At 38.3% G+C, this 19,905-nt stretch overlaps 1 long non-coding RNA gene across 1 annotated transcript in view; it reads right to left on the reverse strand.

The window, feature by feature from the left end:
* Positions 1-4,239: 4,239 nt before the first annotated feature.
* LOC124882799 overlaps positions 4,240-19,905 on the reverse strand; it is a 71,553-nt gene continuing 55,887 nt past the window's right edge. The window contains exon 3 of the long non-coding RNA XR_007041993.1: positions 4,240-4,785. This is a non-coding gene — a long non-coding RNA (uncharacterized LOC124882799). The remainder of the gene's footprint in view (positions 4,786-19,905) is intronic.

Consider the following 19,905-nt stretch of genomic DNA (forward strand, 5'->3'; position numbering starts at 1 on the left):
GACCTGCAAGGCTGTGAAGATGAGGTGGCTGCTTAGAAACTGAGTCACAACAAGCAAGGCTTTCCTCTTGCAACCTTCCTAATGTACACCAGTGAAAGTTGTAGACAGTAGGGCCTTCTCAAGAAAAACTGTTTCATATTTACTTCTAAGACCGGATTTAGTAGGAACGTAATGAAACCATTGGCTTTTAATTAAATGTTACATTTACTTCCGTTTACTCTATACAATGTTGTAGAGAACAGAAGTTTCACACATAAACTTTTGCCTCGTGGAGATGGGGCCAGTTTAGGAGTTTAAAGTTTAAACAAATGGGTGAAGCTTTTTACACAATGTCAGGAAATTGTGTAGTGTGATGTGCTGCAGCAGCACTTTCTTTTTAGTGTCTTAGAAAAGGAGAAAATACTAGATAGATGTTGGTGATGTTTATTTTGCAAACATTTAGAGCTTTTTGCATGTGAGTCCTTATTAGTCTGTTGGAGACCACAGGCCCACGGGGGGATTTTTATAAACAACTGGGAATACAAATAGACAATAAACTCAAAAAGGCATGCTTAGGTTGACTTCCTCAGGCCGATGGCCTTCGGTGTCAGTCAGAAGGTGATGCTGCTCTTTTACCATGCCGTAATAGAGAGCATTGTCAGATACAGCATCTCAGCTTGGTTCGGTAACCTGTCTGTCCAAAAGAAGGCCCAGCTCACCTGGCTTATACAAAGCACTATGAAGCTGATGGGAGTCAAGCAGAATCCCTCACTTCTATCTTTGATGAAACAATATCCAGACAGACACAGAAAATTATCTCAGACCACACTCACATCCTTTACTCAGAGTTTCAGCTTGTTCTGTCGGGACGGCGCCTCAAGAGTTCCTGCATGCAGACTGAACCGCTACAAGAACTAATTTGTTCCAGTCTCCATCAAAGCCTTAAACATCAATAAAAACATTCAAATATGATTACGGAACTTACAGGTAACGGTCAATAGTACTTTTAATTTATGTGTTTTCATTGTATTTATTCGTTTCATTTTGATCTTATAGATTAAATATTTACATTGTGCAATTTGCTAAGGGGGAGGTGGATATAAGTGAATGTTATGTGATGTCTATTAATTTTTGTAATGTGCAGCAGTTAGTGTTTGTATCCAAGACAGATTTCCTTTGGACAATAAAGTTAATCTATCTATCTATGTCATTCATGTCCATCAATTTGACACCAACCGCAGACCTAAGCACCATTGCAGACCATGTACGCCTTTTAATTAAAACTGCCAGTAACATACACTGCCAGTAAGCAAAAATGGTTCAGAAATGATTTGAGAAGCATAACAATTAGTTTGAGTTGTTGACTTTGCTTCCAAATTCCCAAAATCTCAATTCAATGGAGCATCAATGTGATGTTCAAAAGTTCAATTCACAGATGACCTACCTTGCAACCAGGAGTTCAAGAATCTGCTGCAACCATCTTTGTGTCGAGCACTGCAGAAGACACCAAGATGGGGGTTGTGGCAGGGTCTATGCCTTGATGGCTTAGAGATATTTTGGCAGCAAAATAGGGATAAATGGAATACCAGGCAGGTGGTCATAATGTTATGTCTGATGTGATTGTAGGTATATATTCTGATGCTGTGGTGTCTATGAGAGGTAAACCCAACACCAGTATTGGTAAGACTAGAGACTAATGCCAGATTGTACAACAGAGGGTTACCATGGAGACTGAATGCAGACTGAACCAGAGACATTGCTGAGCAAGGAGTCACACTCATGGATGATCTCTTTTATATTTATGAAATTATGTTACTCATTACATTGTAAAAACATCAAGATTTTTCTTAGAGCATTTGAAATGCGTAGTCAGCTGAATACTTATATAGAGATATAAGAATGATGCCTTTGCTTAAAAAAGAAGATTTTGTTATTTCATTTTGTGGATTTCAAGGAAAAAGGGTGTAAAATAACAATAAACCTCAAGAGTTCATTAAGTGTATGAATAGTGCCACGGTTGTCATTTCCCCAATTTTCCATGCCTATTCTTGACCTGGCTGTATTTTTTACCCTGAAAAAGACTGAAGTCTACTCCCCAATGAAACTACAGGATACTACACCTCTGTTGGTTATGCATTTTGTTAATTAGAGCAAAAGCTAAAACAACAAATTGCATTGAGGCACCATTATAGTCTGTTCCATGTAAGGTCATTCAGAGGCAAGTTCTAAATGAGATAATCTCAAAGAGCTTTGTGATCTCCACTGAACCCCTTAATTAGGTTGTATTGAGAAAAACTCATGAACTGCGAATGTATACATCCACAGTGTTGAAACGCAGATGGATGTACAGGAAGGTTAACTCATTCATTTATCCCAGACATTTCCTATTTCCCATCCAACCAAACAAGCCTGTTAGGGCTGCAATTATGGGAAGGAAAGCATGTATTTATAGCCAGGCGAGGATCAAGGACAGAACAAGTAGTTGTGTGGCAGAAGAAGCGGTTATATTTAACATGCAGTGATGTCAACATGTGGCTGATGCATTGCCATGGTTTCTCCTATGAAACAGGATAGCCACTTTCTTATCAGTACACCACACAAGCAGAGGGGCAGTGAAATAAAGAGACCAGGCAGATAGACTAAGAGCCACCCAGACTTAACAGCCAGGAGAAGAACAAAATAAAGACAGTGCTCTAAAGGTGTAGAAAAGAAAGCACAAATTACAGTTCAACATAATGGACAGACAGGACTTGGCCTTTTTTGTGAACCCACACAAACTATTTCACTGTCAAGAATAAACTTAATAATTTTTATTCCTTTAGCGAGAAATGCTCTGCAACAAACTCGGTGCTACTTTGTTTTACTCTTAAGACTCTTTATCCCTCCCACTCATCTCACTTCTTTCCTCCCTCTGTCTTTTGAGTTCTTGTAAGATGCTATCCACAGTCTGATAAAGGTTAAAGAGGCTTACTGGCAGCACCTTCAGTATTCAGCTTGCCCTCAAAACTCAGCATCAGCATTGATAATCCCTTGCCACATTGCAGTACTGTATATTGCAGAGTCTGGGTCATGCAGAGCAACAAGCTCTATCCGTCATAGTTGGATTTGGCTTCATTAGTGAAGCAAGTCTAATAAAATCTAAAAGAAGAACAACGAAACATGAATCAGACCTTCAGTGTCTGGTTTCATGCTAATAAACTTTCCTGCATAGTTTCTGAGGGTGGCCTTGTGGGATTTGATGGTCAGTCTTAAATTAATAGAAATAACTTTTCAAATTTGAAAGCATCGTTAATAATTGGCTGAGACAGAAACCTTAAAAGAGGTCATAGTGACAGTCAAGTCCTTAGTATATATCCTGCTTGATTTATATGGTGTATTTTACCCTCTCAACCACAGTATCCTTTTGTCCATAATCTCTAGCATTGTATCACCAGGACAGGACAGGACACTTCTGACACAAGGCAGAGCCTAGTATGTCAGTGATGTGTGTTGTTTGTTCGGGGTGTTCCACCTTCTTAATCCATGAGGAGAGGATTGGGCCCCGGGAACCGTAGCTGTACTATTTTTCTGCTTTTTCTTTTTACTTTACCTTCATCAGGTTCTTCAGCTTAGCTAACATTTTCTCAAGCTTCACAGAAAGAAGAAATATAACTACAAACACCGATTATGCACAACGTTCTGACCACCTGCCAAAATGTGTGTTGGACCCCCTTTTGCTGCCAAAAACCCATTGAGGTGTTTGATGGTATCTGGCGCCAAGGTATTGGCAGCAGGTCATTGAGGTTCTATAAGTTTGATATGGGGCTTCCATGGATTGGATATTTTTGTCAAGACCTTCCTCAGATACTCAATTGGATTAAGATCTGGGGGCCACATCAACATCTCCAGTTGACCTTAACCAGATGTGTCCAAAATGCAGCCCAGGAACCATTTGCAGCCACTGGACTTATTCTGTGTGGCTACAGACTGCAATTCAAGAATAATACAAATTTGGCTTGCCAGCACAGATGGTTGATATAGATTGAGACTATTTTTTTAATTAGGGCAAATTTATTGCAAACTAAAATCTTCTTACAATGGAAAATGTTATCTACACCACTAAGTATTTGTCTTTTAATGACCAGCTTTTTGCATTCTCTTTAATTTCACAGTCCATAGGACGACATCTATCCAGTGACTTTCGGTCAAAAGCAGACTTTGGTGCACCTAAATCCACCTTTAAACAATTTATTAAAAACACATTCTTTTTTCAGTCCAAAATTATTTGCACATCCCCATTTCTGAGTACATTTATTTTGTTTATATAAAACATTACATGCTTAGTTTATACATTGTATTGTAAATGTTTCTGAACAGGTAAAAGAAAAACATTTAATACATCTTTTTTGTACTTTTTGTTTTTTTTACAAGCTTTTAAGTTTGTTGGCCCGCGAGTTCTTTTGAATTGACAATTTTGGTTCACGTGACAAAAAGTTTGAACTGGAGGTTTACGAAGACAGAGGAGGCCCACATTAACAAACAAAAAAAACAAAACAAAAAATAAAATAAAACACAGGTCTATGAGCTCTTTTCATGTTAAAGAACAGATTTAATGGTGTATAGCTCTTTCAGTGATCAGGAAAAAAACACGTAAACTGAACAAGTTGAAAAGTCTATGGGATGAAAAACAGAAATATTCAAAAAGACAGGGCAAAGTGTATCATCTACAACGAGAACATGAAGTTGCTAGCAGCAATAGCACAGCGGATGCCCTCCTCCAGGAAGGTGAGACAGCTAAACACAGAAATGCTGAACCAGTTGTGGCATCTGTGGAGAGAAAATGCATTAGGGCTTCCATGAAAGGGTGTACATGGTCAGCAACAATGTTTAGAAAGTTGGCATCAAAGTAAGACCAACATGGAAAACAGAACCTAAGGTTTTCAAGCAGAACAATGTTTAAAACATCACGCTGCTTCCGCTGGCTTGCCTTCTTCCTATAGGGTCACGTGTTGCTGGTCAAGCAACCAAGCCATTCAACACAATCAATGCAAAAGGAAAAAAAGGCAGCTGATTCATCAGACCAGGACACTTTTTTCTGTTGCTCCATGGTTCATTTATGATTCTCACGTCCCCATTATTCTTTTTTCTGTAGAGGCTAGAATCAACACCCTCAGTGTTCTGCAGCTATGCAGCCCTGGGTCTGATCCAGATGGTTCCCCATGTGATTCAATGGGCCTTTGCTACCGATTGCCCAGTTGCCAGTTCATCACTGCTCCTTTACTGGACCATGTTTAGTTCATACTGACCACTGCAGAATAGAGTCAATGCACAAAAGGAGCAGATTATTAGATGCTCTGATCCAGTTATCTAGCTATAATAAAGTTGTCCATCTCAATCTCACTCAAATCATTGCATCATTCCTACTTCTATAACAGAAATTTTGAGAAATTAATGCCTAATTCCTTCCCAACATATACCCATTAAACGGGGCCATGATACAGAGATGAAGAGTTTTTTTTTTAATGTCTCCTGTCAGTGGACATGATTTTAGGCCTAATCAATGTATAGCTGGTGTTTCATTGTAGTAGATTTCCACTACTAAAAATATCTGTTAAAAAAGACAAAGTACAGAAATGGAAATCTGGCTCTGCTAACCTACCATCTTTCAGGGGATTGAATAATTTAATTTTAATATTGGAAAAAAGGAAAACTCAAAGTGTGCAAAATTCCTTTAATCAATCATAAAGTTATGTAAAGAAACATCCGATGGGTTTTAGAAATTAATGCTAAACGAGACTACTACTTAATCAGCTCCTCATACCTAAAATGCATTGCAATGCTGTCTCTACAGGGTAAATAATGATAATGTGAGCAGACAATTCCAAACACAAAATGTGTTCGGGACTCCAGGACTTTTATGCTAAAATTTCATGGTGCTCTCTATAATATAGTATACTCGCTTTAAGCCAAATTCAAGGAAAAAAACATAAAATGTGTGAAAAAAATGTCTTACAGTATAAAACAGAGATACTGTAAGCTCATGTCATTGCACAAAATATATTCTCTAACACTGCAGTAACAGATCTGACACTAGAAAGTCGGTGCTATCTACAACAGTACCCAGCCTTGTATGGATTTAGCTGAAGTAGGCAATAACGTTAAAATCTGGGAGAAAGTAACAGAAAGTAATATAACCCAGGAAAATGCAGTGGTTACCAAAATATCCTTAACCCAACCACTTTCACTAAAGAGATGGTGAAGAAGAGTTGAGAAATAAGAGCTTAGTTGCAGCAAAAGAAACAAAAGTTTAGAAAGCAGCTAGAAAAATAAGAGGTGGCAGACCGTTATTTTGCACAAATTTCCATAAATGTATATATATATTTAAGTAGTACAGCTGGGAGAATATCAAATAAACAACAGCTTTACTTAGTTGAACAGACTTAAATACCAGGTTCAAATGTAAATTATACTTAAAACAGGGAGAGGAATGAGGAATGAATTAGTCCCAGAAGCATTAAACAAAACCCCAGTCCACTCTCATTCCTGAAAAATTGAATTTACTGTTCTCAGACCGATACAGTTCTGTGACAAAAGCAAGCTTAAGGTTAATTCTTTTATCCAGCACACTTTTTTCTTTCCACTCAATTTTCCATTAATATACTTATATGCAGCACTCTGAATATCAAACGTCTTTAGCTATGACCTTTTAAGGTTTACCCTCCTTGTGTAGGATGTTAATGATTGGATTCAAAACCATTAGTCTTCCTCATGATTGAGTAGGCTAAAGCGTTACATTTATGCACCAAAAATAATTTAATGGTCCAATTTCAGTAGCTGTAAGCCTGGGATGAGATGCATCTGCACCATATTATAAGTGTTGTTTCAAACTTGGTCTTATACCAATTGAAAACTTCCATAACCTGCAAACAGGAAGCTATGAGGAATTTAAAACCTTGTATGCAGTATTCAAACTCAAAGTGCATTACATTTTTCACCAAGCTGAGAAAAAAGGCCAACATGTGAGAGAGATAAAAACAAACACATATGAAAGCATGGAGAGTAAATAAGAGCAGATTGAACTATCTGATAAAAAAAATAAAAATCAGGACAAAAGAATTTGGAGCATTGAGAGGGAACAGAAGTTGGAGAACCGCCACAGTGAGTGATTCACATCTATTTTTCACTAGCAGGCAAATGAATAACAGTCAAAAGAAGAGAAAAAAAAGTTAATCTCAAAATAGTTTCCTTCCTATTATGTATGCATGTGCTGCGTTTTCTCCCTGCGAGACAAAGGGCACACATCAAGGGCATTTTATTACCAGGCACATGAGTCCCATGTGCTTTGGCACAAAAATAGATCATAAGTCTTCTCCGCTGGAGCTTTGCATCATCAAAATATATCTATTCCACATAAATGCTGAGCCATAAATAAAATGCTTTGCTCAGTGGAGAAATGGAGATAGAGTGAGAGAATTCTGAATGGAAACGGTTGAGTGACAGCACCCCGAAATGCTCTACTTAAGGAAGTTCATGATTAAGCCAATTATGTATTCACAGGAATGATTGTGTTAACCAATGACCTTTGGACTGAAGATGCATAAAGAGGAGGATACAAAGAACTCACACAGTAAACGCTGCTTCATTCAAAAAAAAAATTCCCTCCAAATGATATTAAGATTATGTTATGATACACAATAATGGAGGAAAGTTAATTAGGTATGACTCAAATGTAATTAATATAACAGTCTAATTAAAAAAAAGGCTCTTACATAGATGTGAGAAAATCGTTTAGATGTGTGAAAGGCAGTAGAAGTTTATGGGCTTCAGGCTCTTTATTACAGCAGACTAAATGTGTAGTATATTTAAATTGGTCGTGCTTAAATAAAGTAATGTGTCTGAGAGCCTTGAGACAAGGGCGTGGTGCATGTGAGGTGTCTAAAGGAAAGAAATGTAATTACTTTGTATGCCACAAAGGGGTAAAAGGAGTGAAACTGAACGAATGAGACAATGGTGTTATAACTGATATCATTTTACACCACTTTGCACTAGAGCATTAGTAGGAAGAGAAGGGCCTGGGACAAATACACCCCCAAATTTTACACTATTTTAAATACTCTGCACAGATCATAAATATTTGAAATCTGCGTAGACTTCAAAATATTTTCCACTAAATGTGGCACCCTGAAAAAAAAAAAAAAAAAAAAAAAAAGAGTATAATCACACTACATGAATCCTCAAGTGTTCATAAATAAAAGGGGCTTGTTGATTCTGCTATAATCAGTCCCAGTTGCTGCATGATTGGTGCCCTGGATGAACCATTCTTTCTTGCGCCCAGTTTTTGATGTTAATGCAAAAAAACATTGAAAATGCTTTTGAATTTTGAAAAATACAAACACGTCTTGTAAATCTAAAACAGTATTGTAAGAATGTCTAGGTCTTGTATGAGTATGCATTTATGTATGTATGTATTTAGTTTTGTTAGTTGGCAAGTTGAAGGTTCCTTGTAGTGTAGATTACTGTAGTACAGGTTTGACCAGATAAAGCGTTTTAGATTTTAAACTAGAGATTAAATCACATCCAAATCAGAAGTACTCAGAAATTTTTAAATAATGCTTTAGTTTACCACTGAATTAGAAGCTATAAATAAGATACCAACTTCAGCATCATGGCCATATTTGGATTCACAGCCTAAACTGTGCACAAACTGAGAAGCTCATTCTCCAATGAATGAACATGCTAAACGATTTCATGGCTGAAGCGCCCCTCCACCTTGTGTTCTTATATACAAAATGGCTTTAGAGCCAATTATCAAATTTTATTAAAAGTCAAATTCACCACAATTTTGATCTGTGGAAAAATATGTTGTTTGATTACATTGAATTTAAAGAAAACTAAATTCTCAGCTTTATGTGATTACCCTACTCATTATCCTATCAAAACTCTTTATCCATAAATATAAATTCTCTTATCTTTACAAAATTTTAAAAACTGGCAAACTAAGCATTTTAATATTTTGCTTTAACGCTGGATTTTTCATATTCATTCAAGACCAAAACCTTTGGCATATGTATTCAAAATACATAATTAAGCTGTAATATTCTTTTTAAACCCTGTCGTTTTTTATGTTTCTCTTCCTAATAAAAAAAGGGAATGCTTAGGCTAGCATTCCTCGCTGTTTTGATACAACCTGTTTATAATTCAGCTCGACATATGACAAAGCTATTCCATTTAATCCTATGCAAACAAAAACTCACAGAAAAAGTTGTTTTCCCACTTTATGAAACATAGCAATTTGATTTGAACATCATTTTTATCATCCAGTGTTTCAGCTGATGCCTGTGCTGTGATCGAATCTCCAGCTAAAGCTGCAACCAGCCGCCATTACAATCAAACGTACTGCTCTTTCACAGTGAACGTCATCTCAAATGTTTTACAAGTTGTGCACACAAAACTGGCAGTGTAGCTGTGCTCCTTGCTGCCTAACACTATACCTTGTATGCATTATAGCTTAGAAATATTAGTCTGGCATTTGAGAAAGTAATGACCTGAAATAAAACAACCACTCTTATTGTGCAATTGGAACAACTGAACTGCATGGAAATCAATAGTCTCTCTTAACTCCCCATGTTGCTCAGTTTCACCTTTGTTAAAGGTTCTTGGTAATCAGTGGGGGGTGATGAGACATATGAAATTACTGCTGAGCACACTGTCAGAATTGCTCTCAGGATTGCGTGTACATGCATGGCTTTAAAGCTGTGACAGAGCTGGAGGGGAGACAGGTGTCCTGTGCAACTGCAGGGGCAACATGTCTCCAGGCTCTTTCTGCTCACCCTCTCCCTGTCTGTGAGAAATGTAATAGATGCTGCCTATCTGATTTGCATGCTGCAGTATATATATGGAATATGCAAATGAAGCTGTGTGAGCTCACATTAAAATCACATTTACACATGCTGCAAATGTATTAGTTGCATAGAAAGTGTGATGTGGACACAGTAAGCACATATTATAAAAAATCTACTAGACCATAATAATGTTTTTAAGATTTTTTTTTTTACATAACCTCTTGCATAAATGCATTTCTCTTGCAAACTCTAAAACTGGTTTAACATTTGGTTATCGGAATTTCTCGACCAAAGAATTTGACAGAAAAAACAAAGATGAAATATATATCGGAAATGTAAAGCGTTCTGTTGTATTCATTATAAAAGCTTTATCTACATAGAGCAACACAACACCCAAAGCAGCACATGCAAATGGACTAAAAATGTTATCTTGGACAGAGGTGAAAAGAAAATCTTAAGAGGCAACAAAAGGTGTAATTTTACTGGAGTTACTTCATTAAGTTGCCATTGATACAGGTTGTTACTTGAGCTAATCAATCAGGTTCCACTGCAAGTGGCCTTTTTATTATTGAGAGTGGTTTAGCCTCTGGTCATTAATCAAAATTAGCCTATTGTTTCTGGTTCTGTAGGTTCGATTGGAAAACTGTGGGGATCTTTGGACCCATGCACAACCAGTTCATTTTGCAAAAAGGCAGACATCTGGAAAATAAGAAGCATGTCATTTCTATCAACAGTTTATTTCTTAGTGCAACGAGAATTAATTGGAATCTTAAAGAGATGTACTCTTTAACGGAAAATAATTTGGACTGTTAAACTCTGTTCACTTGGTTGAATCAATACATATGCTTACAAATGTATGTAAATGAATTACAATATCATCAAAAAGTTAATTTATTACACTATATTGACTCAAAATGTGACACTAAATCATTGCACACAGGGTGATGTGTTTCAAGTGATTATACTTGTTAATTTAAATAATACATTTATCAACACAAATTAACAATAAACAATCAAATTAATGATAAAATAAAATATCAATGTTATGGGTTACATAATAATTGGGAACACTGCTAAGTTGGCAGTGGTCCAAAAAACAGTCAATGACACCTTGCACAACTACGGTAAGATACAAAAGGTCATTGCTAAAGCAGCTAGCCTTTCACAGAGTGCTTTATCCAAACATACTCATGGAAAGTCGAGTGGAAGGAAAAACAAATGAGGTGAAGAATCAACAGGGATAACCCCAGGATTTAGAGGACTGTGAAGCCAAGTCCATTCAAGTCAGGGAAAATGTATGGACTTGAGTAAATCTGGAGTCACTGTTTCCTTTTCTGAGTCGAATTAGAGAAATAAATTAACATTTTGGTAATAATCTTTTTTTGTTAGACATTGCAAGTCTAAAGCTTCTTATTACTTCCAGTAAATTAAGAAAAATAGGTCGTCAGTCGTTTTCCAAGCTTCTTTTGGCATTCAAACTACAATTTTCCTTCACTACTGGATTCAACTGTGTGGAATCTAATAAATAAATTTTTTTTTTCATTTTAATTTACATTAAACAGATACGTTTTTTTGTTATTTGGAGGCTTCCTCCAAGTCAGACAATTTTTGACACAGACTACATGCCCCCCCCGGTCAGGGGGCTCTAAAAAGGTCACTTTTCACCTCCCAATGGCCTACCAAGTTCTGTACGCCAGTTCACCACCTCCAAAAACAACATTTTTTGTTGTTGCGTGCTACTACTCACCTTTGTGACCTTTGACTACAGGTCTTAGCAGTGGACTATGAAATGAAGGCTTTGAACATGGTTCAATCCAACTCCATGACCCATCCCAATTCTTACCCCAAAAGTACACCAGTTTCCCATTGCTGGCAGCTGTAGCTCCTTTTTGACAACTGTCCATGGAGTCCTGCCCCATCAAATTGTCTTCTTCAGACAGAAGAGCTCCTGGGATGAAACCTCCTTAAATTTAAATTCTTGCCTTATCAAATTTTAGCTTAAAGCAGTCGACTTAACTTGCGTGTATGAATGTATTTGTATATTTCTGTGTGTGACAGAGATGGGGAATGCATCACCCTTGAAGGGGCAGTCTGATGTGATTGTAATTCAATGTGAAAGCCACATCAAGTCACAAACCACCTACAATCTTTGCAAACTGCATTTGCATGAGAGAGGCCAACATAACCGCATAGAGATACAGGACATGCATGAACAAATGCATTTAGGCATGCAGCGCTCTCTGCCTTCTGCCTTCACTGCATTTTCGAGGCAGCATCGTTTAATAAGTGGTGTTCAGAATACTGCAGAATTATGTAATGCTGCTTCCAGAGCAACAAAATATTTTTCATAGGTTTACTCATTTTAGTCTCAGGGTAAAAACATCAACTTAATTTACTCACACAATATAGTCCCAGGATTGGAGGCAGTGGGGCGTTATTTCCTCCCTTATTACTGTGAGTAAAATACAATAAGCGTTTTGGTGACACTGCAAATAAGATCTTGTCCACTGAAAGAGTTTACAATATTCAAATTACAATGAGCCAAATTTAGAAATTACAAAAAAAAAATTATAATAAATACTGAGAAACTCAGAATCTGCTAATTTTTTCACTTACTGAATTGTTAGTTTCATCCATCTAGCTATTGTTCTCACCCTATCTTAGATCCAGTTTCAAAAGGTTTTGTAGGGAAACTCAGACATCCCAAGAGGTTCCCAGGACAGAAGAGACACATTTGGTGGCAAAGTATATTAGTGCAAATTCAAGTTAAAGGCTTAAACATGCCAGGAGAAACATCTTCTTTAAAAAGCAAATGTATGACTGTGGTCCCAAACCAGACACCCTCCCTTTCATTGACTATGCCATTAGATCCAGTCCATGAGCATCACAAACAGCATTTATGACAAGGGGCAGGGCTTGAAAAGTCCAGACCACGCTGGGAACAAGCATGACTTTGCACTGAAAATCCAAGCAGCTTTTGGTTTGGGTATTCAGGGACTGGGTAGCCCTTCAAATTTTCCCCAGCAACCCCATATTCCCACAGCACTCCCAACACAAAACCCCTCAGGAAACACAGCTGTAAGCCGTCTACACATCCAAAAAAAAAAAGAAAACACACATGAATTGATGTTTAATAAAATAATTTAATCAAATATGTTGCCATGGCACAATATAGCAAATCTTAATAGGAAACACAATGTCATTCTGTGCAATATTGCAACCACATAAGTCTGTTTTCAGGCAATATTTTGCAGAATATTATGTTTCAAGTGCCATACAATAATAAAACTCTTAGTGCCCTCAATGCTCACACTTAAAGTGCATTTTAAGTGGCCGAGAAGCTACAGCTCACTAGCAGTGGTTCGGACATTGTGATGGAAAAAGAAAGAAAAGAGAGTGATGAACATTTGAGCCAAACCTAACTGATATGCAAAATTCAACAACATCTCTATTACATGTTTTTTCTTTATTGTGCATCCCTAAGACCTGACGTTTACCGTGAAACTGTTTTGCTGAACTCACAAAAATGATTTTACTTTAAATAATAAATAAAAACACCACTCGGATAAAGTGGACTTTTGTAACCTAATGGGCACAGTTGTGTTAAAAAAATCAGGGCACGCTATGAAATGCCATGCATTTAAACCTCAGACATTTAGCTCGGTGTGCTCCTGACTGTGGAGTGAGAGTGAACATCACAGAGAGATCTGAATACCTCTCTGATGCCTACATAAAGAAGGCTGCAGCAACTCATGTGTCTGGTATGAATTCTAAGAGGTCTAAAAACAATCAGTCAGTCAGATGTTTGGCATTACCTGAATACAGCATGTCATGAAATGAACTTCAGCCAGCTGTATTTCAAGGAGCTGGACGTTTTTGGTTTTGGACTGCCTTGTAGCAACAGGATCTGACTAGCTCACCAGAATAGAACCCATTTATTCTATGATGTATCAGAGGAGGCCTGAGAAAATGAGAGCATCTGTTAAAAGAATTCATGCTTAAGCAGAACCGGACCCTACAACATGACAATGAATTTTAACATACAATGAAATTCATCAATGACTAGCTGGAACCTGAGGAATAGAAGGTCCTGGGCCGAGTCAAGGCCCACACCTTCATCTCATTGAAATGCTGTGAGGTACCTATATGTCCCATGTCAGAGACAGGTAGATGGTTACAATAGCCGTCTTTTAAAACGTTATTTTAGTCTTTGCTAAATGCTGCAAATAACAGCAGGGATGTAGAACACCTATTGAGTTTGTTGGGAGCAGTGATGGTTATAAAGTCTAATGGCTGCTAGGAGGAAGGATCTTTGATAACACTCTTTTGTGCAACTACGGTGCAGCAGTACTTCACTGAAGGAGCTTTCCTGTTCTGCAACAGCTTCATGCATGGGGTTAGAGACATTGTCCAGTGATGTTATGTTTGCTAGATTTCTTTTGTCTTCCACCCCCTGCACCTGGTAGAGGGGCCATTGTAGGTGAGAGCTGGCCTTCCTGAAGAGCTTATCTAACAGCTTCCTCTGAGCGGCAGATAAGCTGCTGCTCCAACAAACTACATCATAGAAGGGGGCTGATGCCAACACAGAGTCAAAAAGCATCTTAAGGAGCACCCCCTGCACTCCAGAGATCTCAGAGTCTTTAACAGGTAGGCAGCTAGAGTATTCCACCGCATGACACTGCCACCACTGCGTTTCAACATGAGGATGTTGTTTGGAGGATAGTGAGGTGGAGTGTTAATTTTTTGGTGTCCCCTATACACCCTGCGGCAAACCAAAAACAGGCCTTTCCTGTGGCTTTCTTGAAACCAGTCTTCAAATTTATGGAATGCACAACCTATAGTCCCGTCAGCAGATTCTGCCAACGGAGCTGTGGATCTGTGTAGCTCCTCCAGTGTTACCTTGGGCCTCTTGAACGATTCTTAGATGAACGAAGTTCTGACAGCCTGTGTTAAACAGTTTGAAGACATGACATTGGGTCGGTTGGTGTGTGTGCGTGTGTGTGTGTGTGTGTGTGTGTGTGTGGGGGGGGGGACTATTCAAAAACTATTGACTTTTAAAACTATTAAATGATTAGCTCTTGTGTAAACTTCAACTGATGCTGAGAAATACCAACAACAGAAGCAGGTTCTTTAGAAATAAAAATGTCTGATTTCTATTTTTTCCTCTCTTACACTCTGCTTCCCCATCACTCCCACTGCTCTAGTCTTTGCTGTATCCCACCTCTACACATAGGGTGAGGAAGATGCAGACGCTGGGTAGGAGGTGGATGTGAGAACAGAGCACAGTCAGAACCGATTTTTATCATCTTCTCCTGCAGTCCCGCTGACAGGGCCCTTATCTCCAAACTGTTTTCAATCTCCGCCACACATCCATGCGCCCATGATTCTGTCTCCTTTCAAAATGTAATCTATCATGGATTTCTGAGCACCAGCTTGAGATTTGACCCGGCAAAATACAGTCCTTTGTGTGGATCTAACAATCTGATTTTTCTTAATTACTTTATCTCCAAACTACAAACTTAAATGAGCAATGTATCAGTTATGAATGTTCAAGGGGATGAAATGAGAAAAATTTCAAACAAATGCAAGATAAAATATGACGATTATCTTTAAATCAGGTGTTTTTTTGTACCCAAATGTTTTAAAAACGTATAAAACATATAAAACAGTATACTCTGCTGTAGTCCTAGTTCATTCCTCCTGCACACCAGGAGTTGTCTTGAATTAGTTCCCCACCACGTTTCCTCCCTGACAGCCTGCTGATCTAAAACACTGCTCTTCATCTCCCCAGGTTTTAACCGAATCGCAGGAAGAGGGAACACTTCTGATCTTATCATGATCAATTTAGAGACACATACATGACTCAAGGACATTAAAGAATATTTTCCCAAAGAAGATCCAGGGTAGTCTAGGGCATGTGTTCCTGGAGCAAAATCATTACAAAAAACGAGATGTTATAGTAGAGAACATGTGACAGACTTTTAGGTGAATCTATTTATCTTATGCTGCAACAAGTTTGCTTTCAGTCTTCCCACATCAGACTCAAATGATGGTGTGAAGAAATATCAAACCAGTTTAAAATTGTGGTGAGCTTGAAGGGAGCAATGAAGGTGTTTTTACAAATTTTATCCCTTTTCTAGAACAAAAAATAATTATGGCAGCTAACCACAACAAACATTTCTGTACAGTACAAATATTTGACAAAATAAGGATGTCCTGATCAGATACAGATCCAAAGTTCCTGAAGTCCATTTTGTTGTTCTGTGTAATTTTAATGTCTTATGTACCCCAGTGAGCCATGTGACAGCAGTATGGCCAATTTTCAATTTTATAACTGGTTGTTTTAAAAAAGTAACTGAGTTAGTAACTCATTTAATGCACTATCAAAGGCAAAGTTGACAAAGTAACTATTCAGTTACTTTTCAATCTAAAATGATGTTACAAGTTGCTGACCAGAAAAATTAAACCTCTGTTTGTATAATTTCTTTGTTCCCGGACATAATTTACACATCACATGCGCATTTTTGCTTTTAACTTCAGCAAACGTGAAATATTGCCTACACTTCCAACTTTCGAACGCTGTCTTTGAATTTACAAAACTCCCCTCCATCATCATGTTTCTCTCTTGCTGTTGGTTTACTCTGTCTGTGTGGTGAAAACCCGCTTACCTGATGTCTTCTCAGTCAATCAGCGTCACGTATGCCACTATTTGTCTGTGCCCCCCTCCCGCTTTTCCTTAAAGAGCTTTAAAAAACACACCGCAGCTGCAGAAGAAAAGCAGATCTCTCCGCAGCAGTAGACTGTGCTCTTATTAAACCCCGCTTATTGAGTTGTAGTAAGGCCTCGCCTTACATTGTAAATCATAACAGGGTTACGGAAATGAGAAAAGTAATTAGTTAGATTACTCCGTTACCGAAAAAGTAACGCCGTTACTCCCAACCCTGCTGATGACATGTGGCGTCTTCTTTTATTGCACTTGAAAGCTACAGAATTATTAAGCATATATACAACATTGCTTTTAATAAAGTATTGCACTAGGTGTCAATCGACAAATGTCTACACGTTTTGTTTAGAGTTTTTGTGGCACTAGTGGCCTATGACAGTTGTTATTACACTTGCAAAATATATCAAATCACAATCTTCATTGCAATACCTATGTGTGGAATGTGGCCTGTGGACTGCTTGGATGCATTATTTGGTAGGCTATGACATTTCACACACACACTGTAATATGGTTAGTTGCCAGCAAGAGGTGGCAATAATCCTTCGATTTTTTTCAGTTACACTCTTTAATAAAGATCTCAAATATTTTTTTATACTGCATTTGATTGTTGGATAGTATTTCCTATGACTGACACACTAGAGATTATTCAGTGATGAAAATTCAGCTATTGAACCACTTAGTATATGGATCCATTGTGATTAATTTGTTCTTTGTAAACACAGTCCAGATTTTTTGAAATGTCATCATCTGCTTCGACAAAAGAAAGCTTGCATGTGCTGCCCTGAATGCTAAAAATAGAACCTAAAACCCTGCTCTGCTAAACCGGAAGACTATATTTAACTCATAAGTCTGGTTAGCATGACAAATGAGGGACATGCATTCCATATTACATTACAAGAGCACTGTTAGACTCCAATCTGAGCTAAAATTGGTTTCAAGATCCAATCAATACTTTGTAGAGCTGGAAAGGCCATCAATATCTTTTCAATCAAACAAAAGCAATGCTGTAAAGATGTTAGCAGAGACTTCATCGTCCAATAGGATTTATCTGCATCATCACTGCTGACGCACTTAGTCCTCATCTTCTTACCTACTGTAAATTAGTTCATAACACGTGATAGGCTTCTCACCCACAGAATATGGGAGAAATTAAGTTTTGAAAAGCATAAAAACATGTTTGTCATATTTAGGTCAACTTATTCATAGCAGAAATCCAAGGATCTGTCTGGGACCAAAAACAAAAATGAATGTAATTACTTCAAGTAGCTAATAGTAATTTTCCCTCCGTGCTACAGAATCAATAAAGATTCAGCCAAAAACAGATAATGGTTTTGCTTTGTTTTGATTGACTTCTCTCTCCTAATATCTGACCTTGTTCTTGTCTCATACAGGAGGTACAAACATGCAGGAAGACATTAAGACTTTGCAGACCTTCGTGTGCATCATTTACCCAGATAGTAACAGGAGACACATTTCCTTCCATGTCTTAATGACCTTTGTTTCACTTTTGCACATTTTTCACAGCCTTTACACTATGTTGCACACTTAGAACAGATCAAACCAATACTCATTGGCCAAAAGGTTCCAACAGTGACCAGTACAGAGTGGAGAGCCAGCACACCATAAGAGGTCGCGAAGCACTTAATAATTACAATTAGTTAATTATAATTAATAATTGATAATTATTAACCTAAACCACCCTAAATATCACTGTTTAATCAGCTGTTTTACCAAACGGTGAGGGAACTTTGACCTTATTTTGATAGATAAATCACTCTTGCATGAAATAAACACAAACACTTCTCTTTATATTTGTGAACATTTATTGAAACCGTATAGCCCTAATATAATTACTACTCTGGTCCAAAAACCTTCACCTACCTAACATGCACTATGCTACAAAAAGAGTATAATGATTACCTAACTAATAATAAAACGAAACATATGCGCATTGAATGTCTATGAAGATCAAACCAGCAGTTTTATGGACAAAATGTGCAATTTGGGTATACTTGGAAAGTGAAGCCCCCCTGGTGTGCTGATGTCTCGATGGCGGCTATCAGCTGGTAGAATGGTGGGACTGCCCTCTTAGCCACTAGCAGCTGATTGCCCCAAATCTCGAACAAAGGGTCATAAAACTCTGAGGTGGGAACTCGGTGGAAAAACTTTAGTAATAAAACTGGGACAAAGGAGTGGTCCATAGCGAAGACCGCAGCTGCTTTGAATGAAACATTTTCAAATGTCCAACTTCTACCTCCTGGCTGATGTGGGATCAGCTGGAGAAAAACATGGACATGCACCTTGCTGATCGCATCCACGCTCCGCGATTCAGCACACTTGCACAGCAAATCAAAACAGCTCAGCTTAAAACACTTCAATCAACAGGTTAATACCTTGGATTAACTACTGGTGATTATAAATCATCTTAACAATGCCTCACCCTGCCCAGACCTCTACATACACCTATCTGATTTGATATAAAAAGAACAAAATTACTTTGACGTGGATTTGTTCTCTTAACTGGCGTGAGGATAAGTCGTAGGTCTGAAGAAAAATGGGAGGGGGGACCAGAGTGTCATGCGTCCGCGATCAACTCAAAAACGGTAAACTTCTCATCAGTCCAAAACGGGGAAAATATGAGGAACCGTTGCGGTCGACTGAAAAACAAGGGGTCTCCTTGGAAACAAACCTCAGTGGGTTTTCACCTGCACCAGAGTGTGGGTGGGGTCTTTGATCGGTTTATGAATCCTCTGATCTTCTTGTATCAGACAGATTTTCAGCTTTCAGTCCTTTCGGTACTTGTCTTCGTAAAAGTAATTAGTTGAGTCATACAACTCTGGCTTGCTGCACACCGTCACCATGATCTGGTCCTCCATCTTCACTGACAACCGCTTCTTCTCCGCTGCGGTCTTTCACCCTATGTCACAGCCACATCCAGTCCCTGATTGGTTGACGCGACGTGAATTTAGGAAAAAGTTCAGATTTTTCAACTTATCCATTGCTCTCACTCTGCTCCTGCTCCGTTCGGCGTGCCTTCCGCGCTGCGTCTTCCGTCTCCTTCACACCGCGCCGCTCCTGAACGTGCCTCTACATAGGGATAACATGTAAACCAGCCACTCCTATCGCAGAATCCGCGTTCGGTGTGAACGCACCATAACAGGAGAATGGTTTGAAGAAAGTCTGCCCCACTCCTCAGCTTTAGCTGTGAGATGTTTAAGGGGTTTCTTGCATGTACAGTTTGCTTAATTTCACCCAGAGAGTCTCAAAAAAAAAAAAAAAAATCAACATCTGGGGCCTCGTGTACGAAAGAGTGCGCAACTTTCATAGTAATTCATAGTTTGTGGTAGGGAGAAATTCTGAAACTTGCAGTGCACGGACAAA

Source organism: Girardinichthys multiradiatus, chromosome 17 (assembly GCF_021462225.1).
Source record: "Girardinichthys multiradiatus isolate DD_20200921_A chromosome 17, DD_fGirMul_XY1, whole genome shotgun sequence".
Taxonomy (NCBI): domain Eukaryota; kingdom Metazoa; phylum Chordata; class Actinopteri; order Cyprinodontiformes; family Goodeidae; genus Girardinichthys; species Girardinichthys multiradiatus.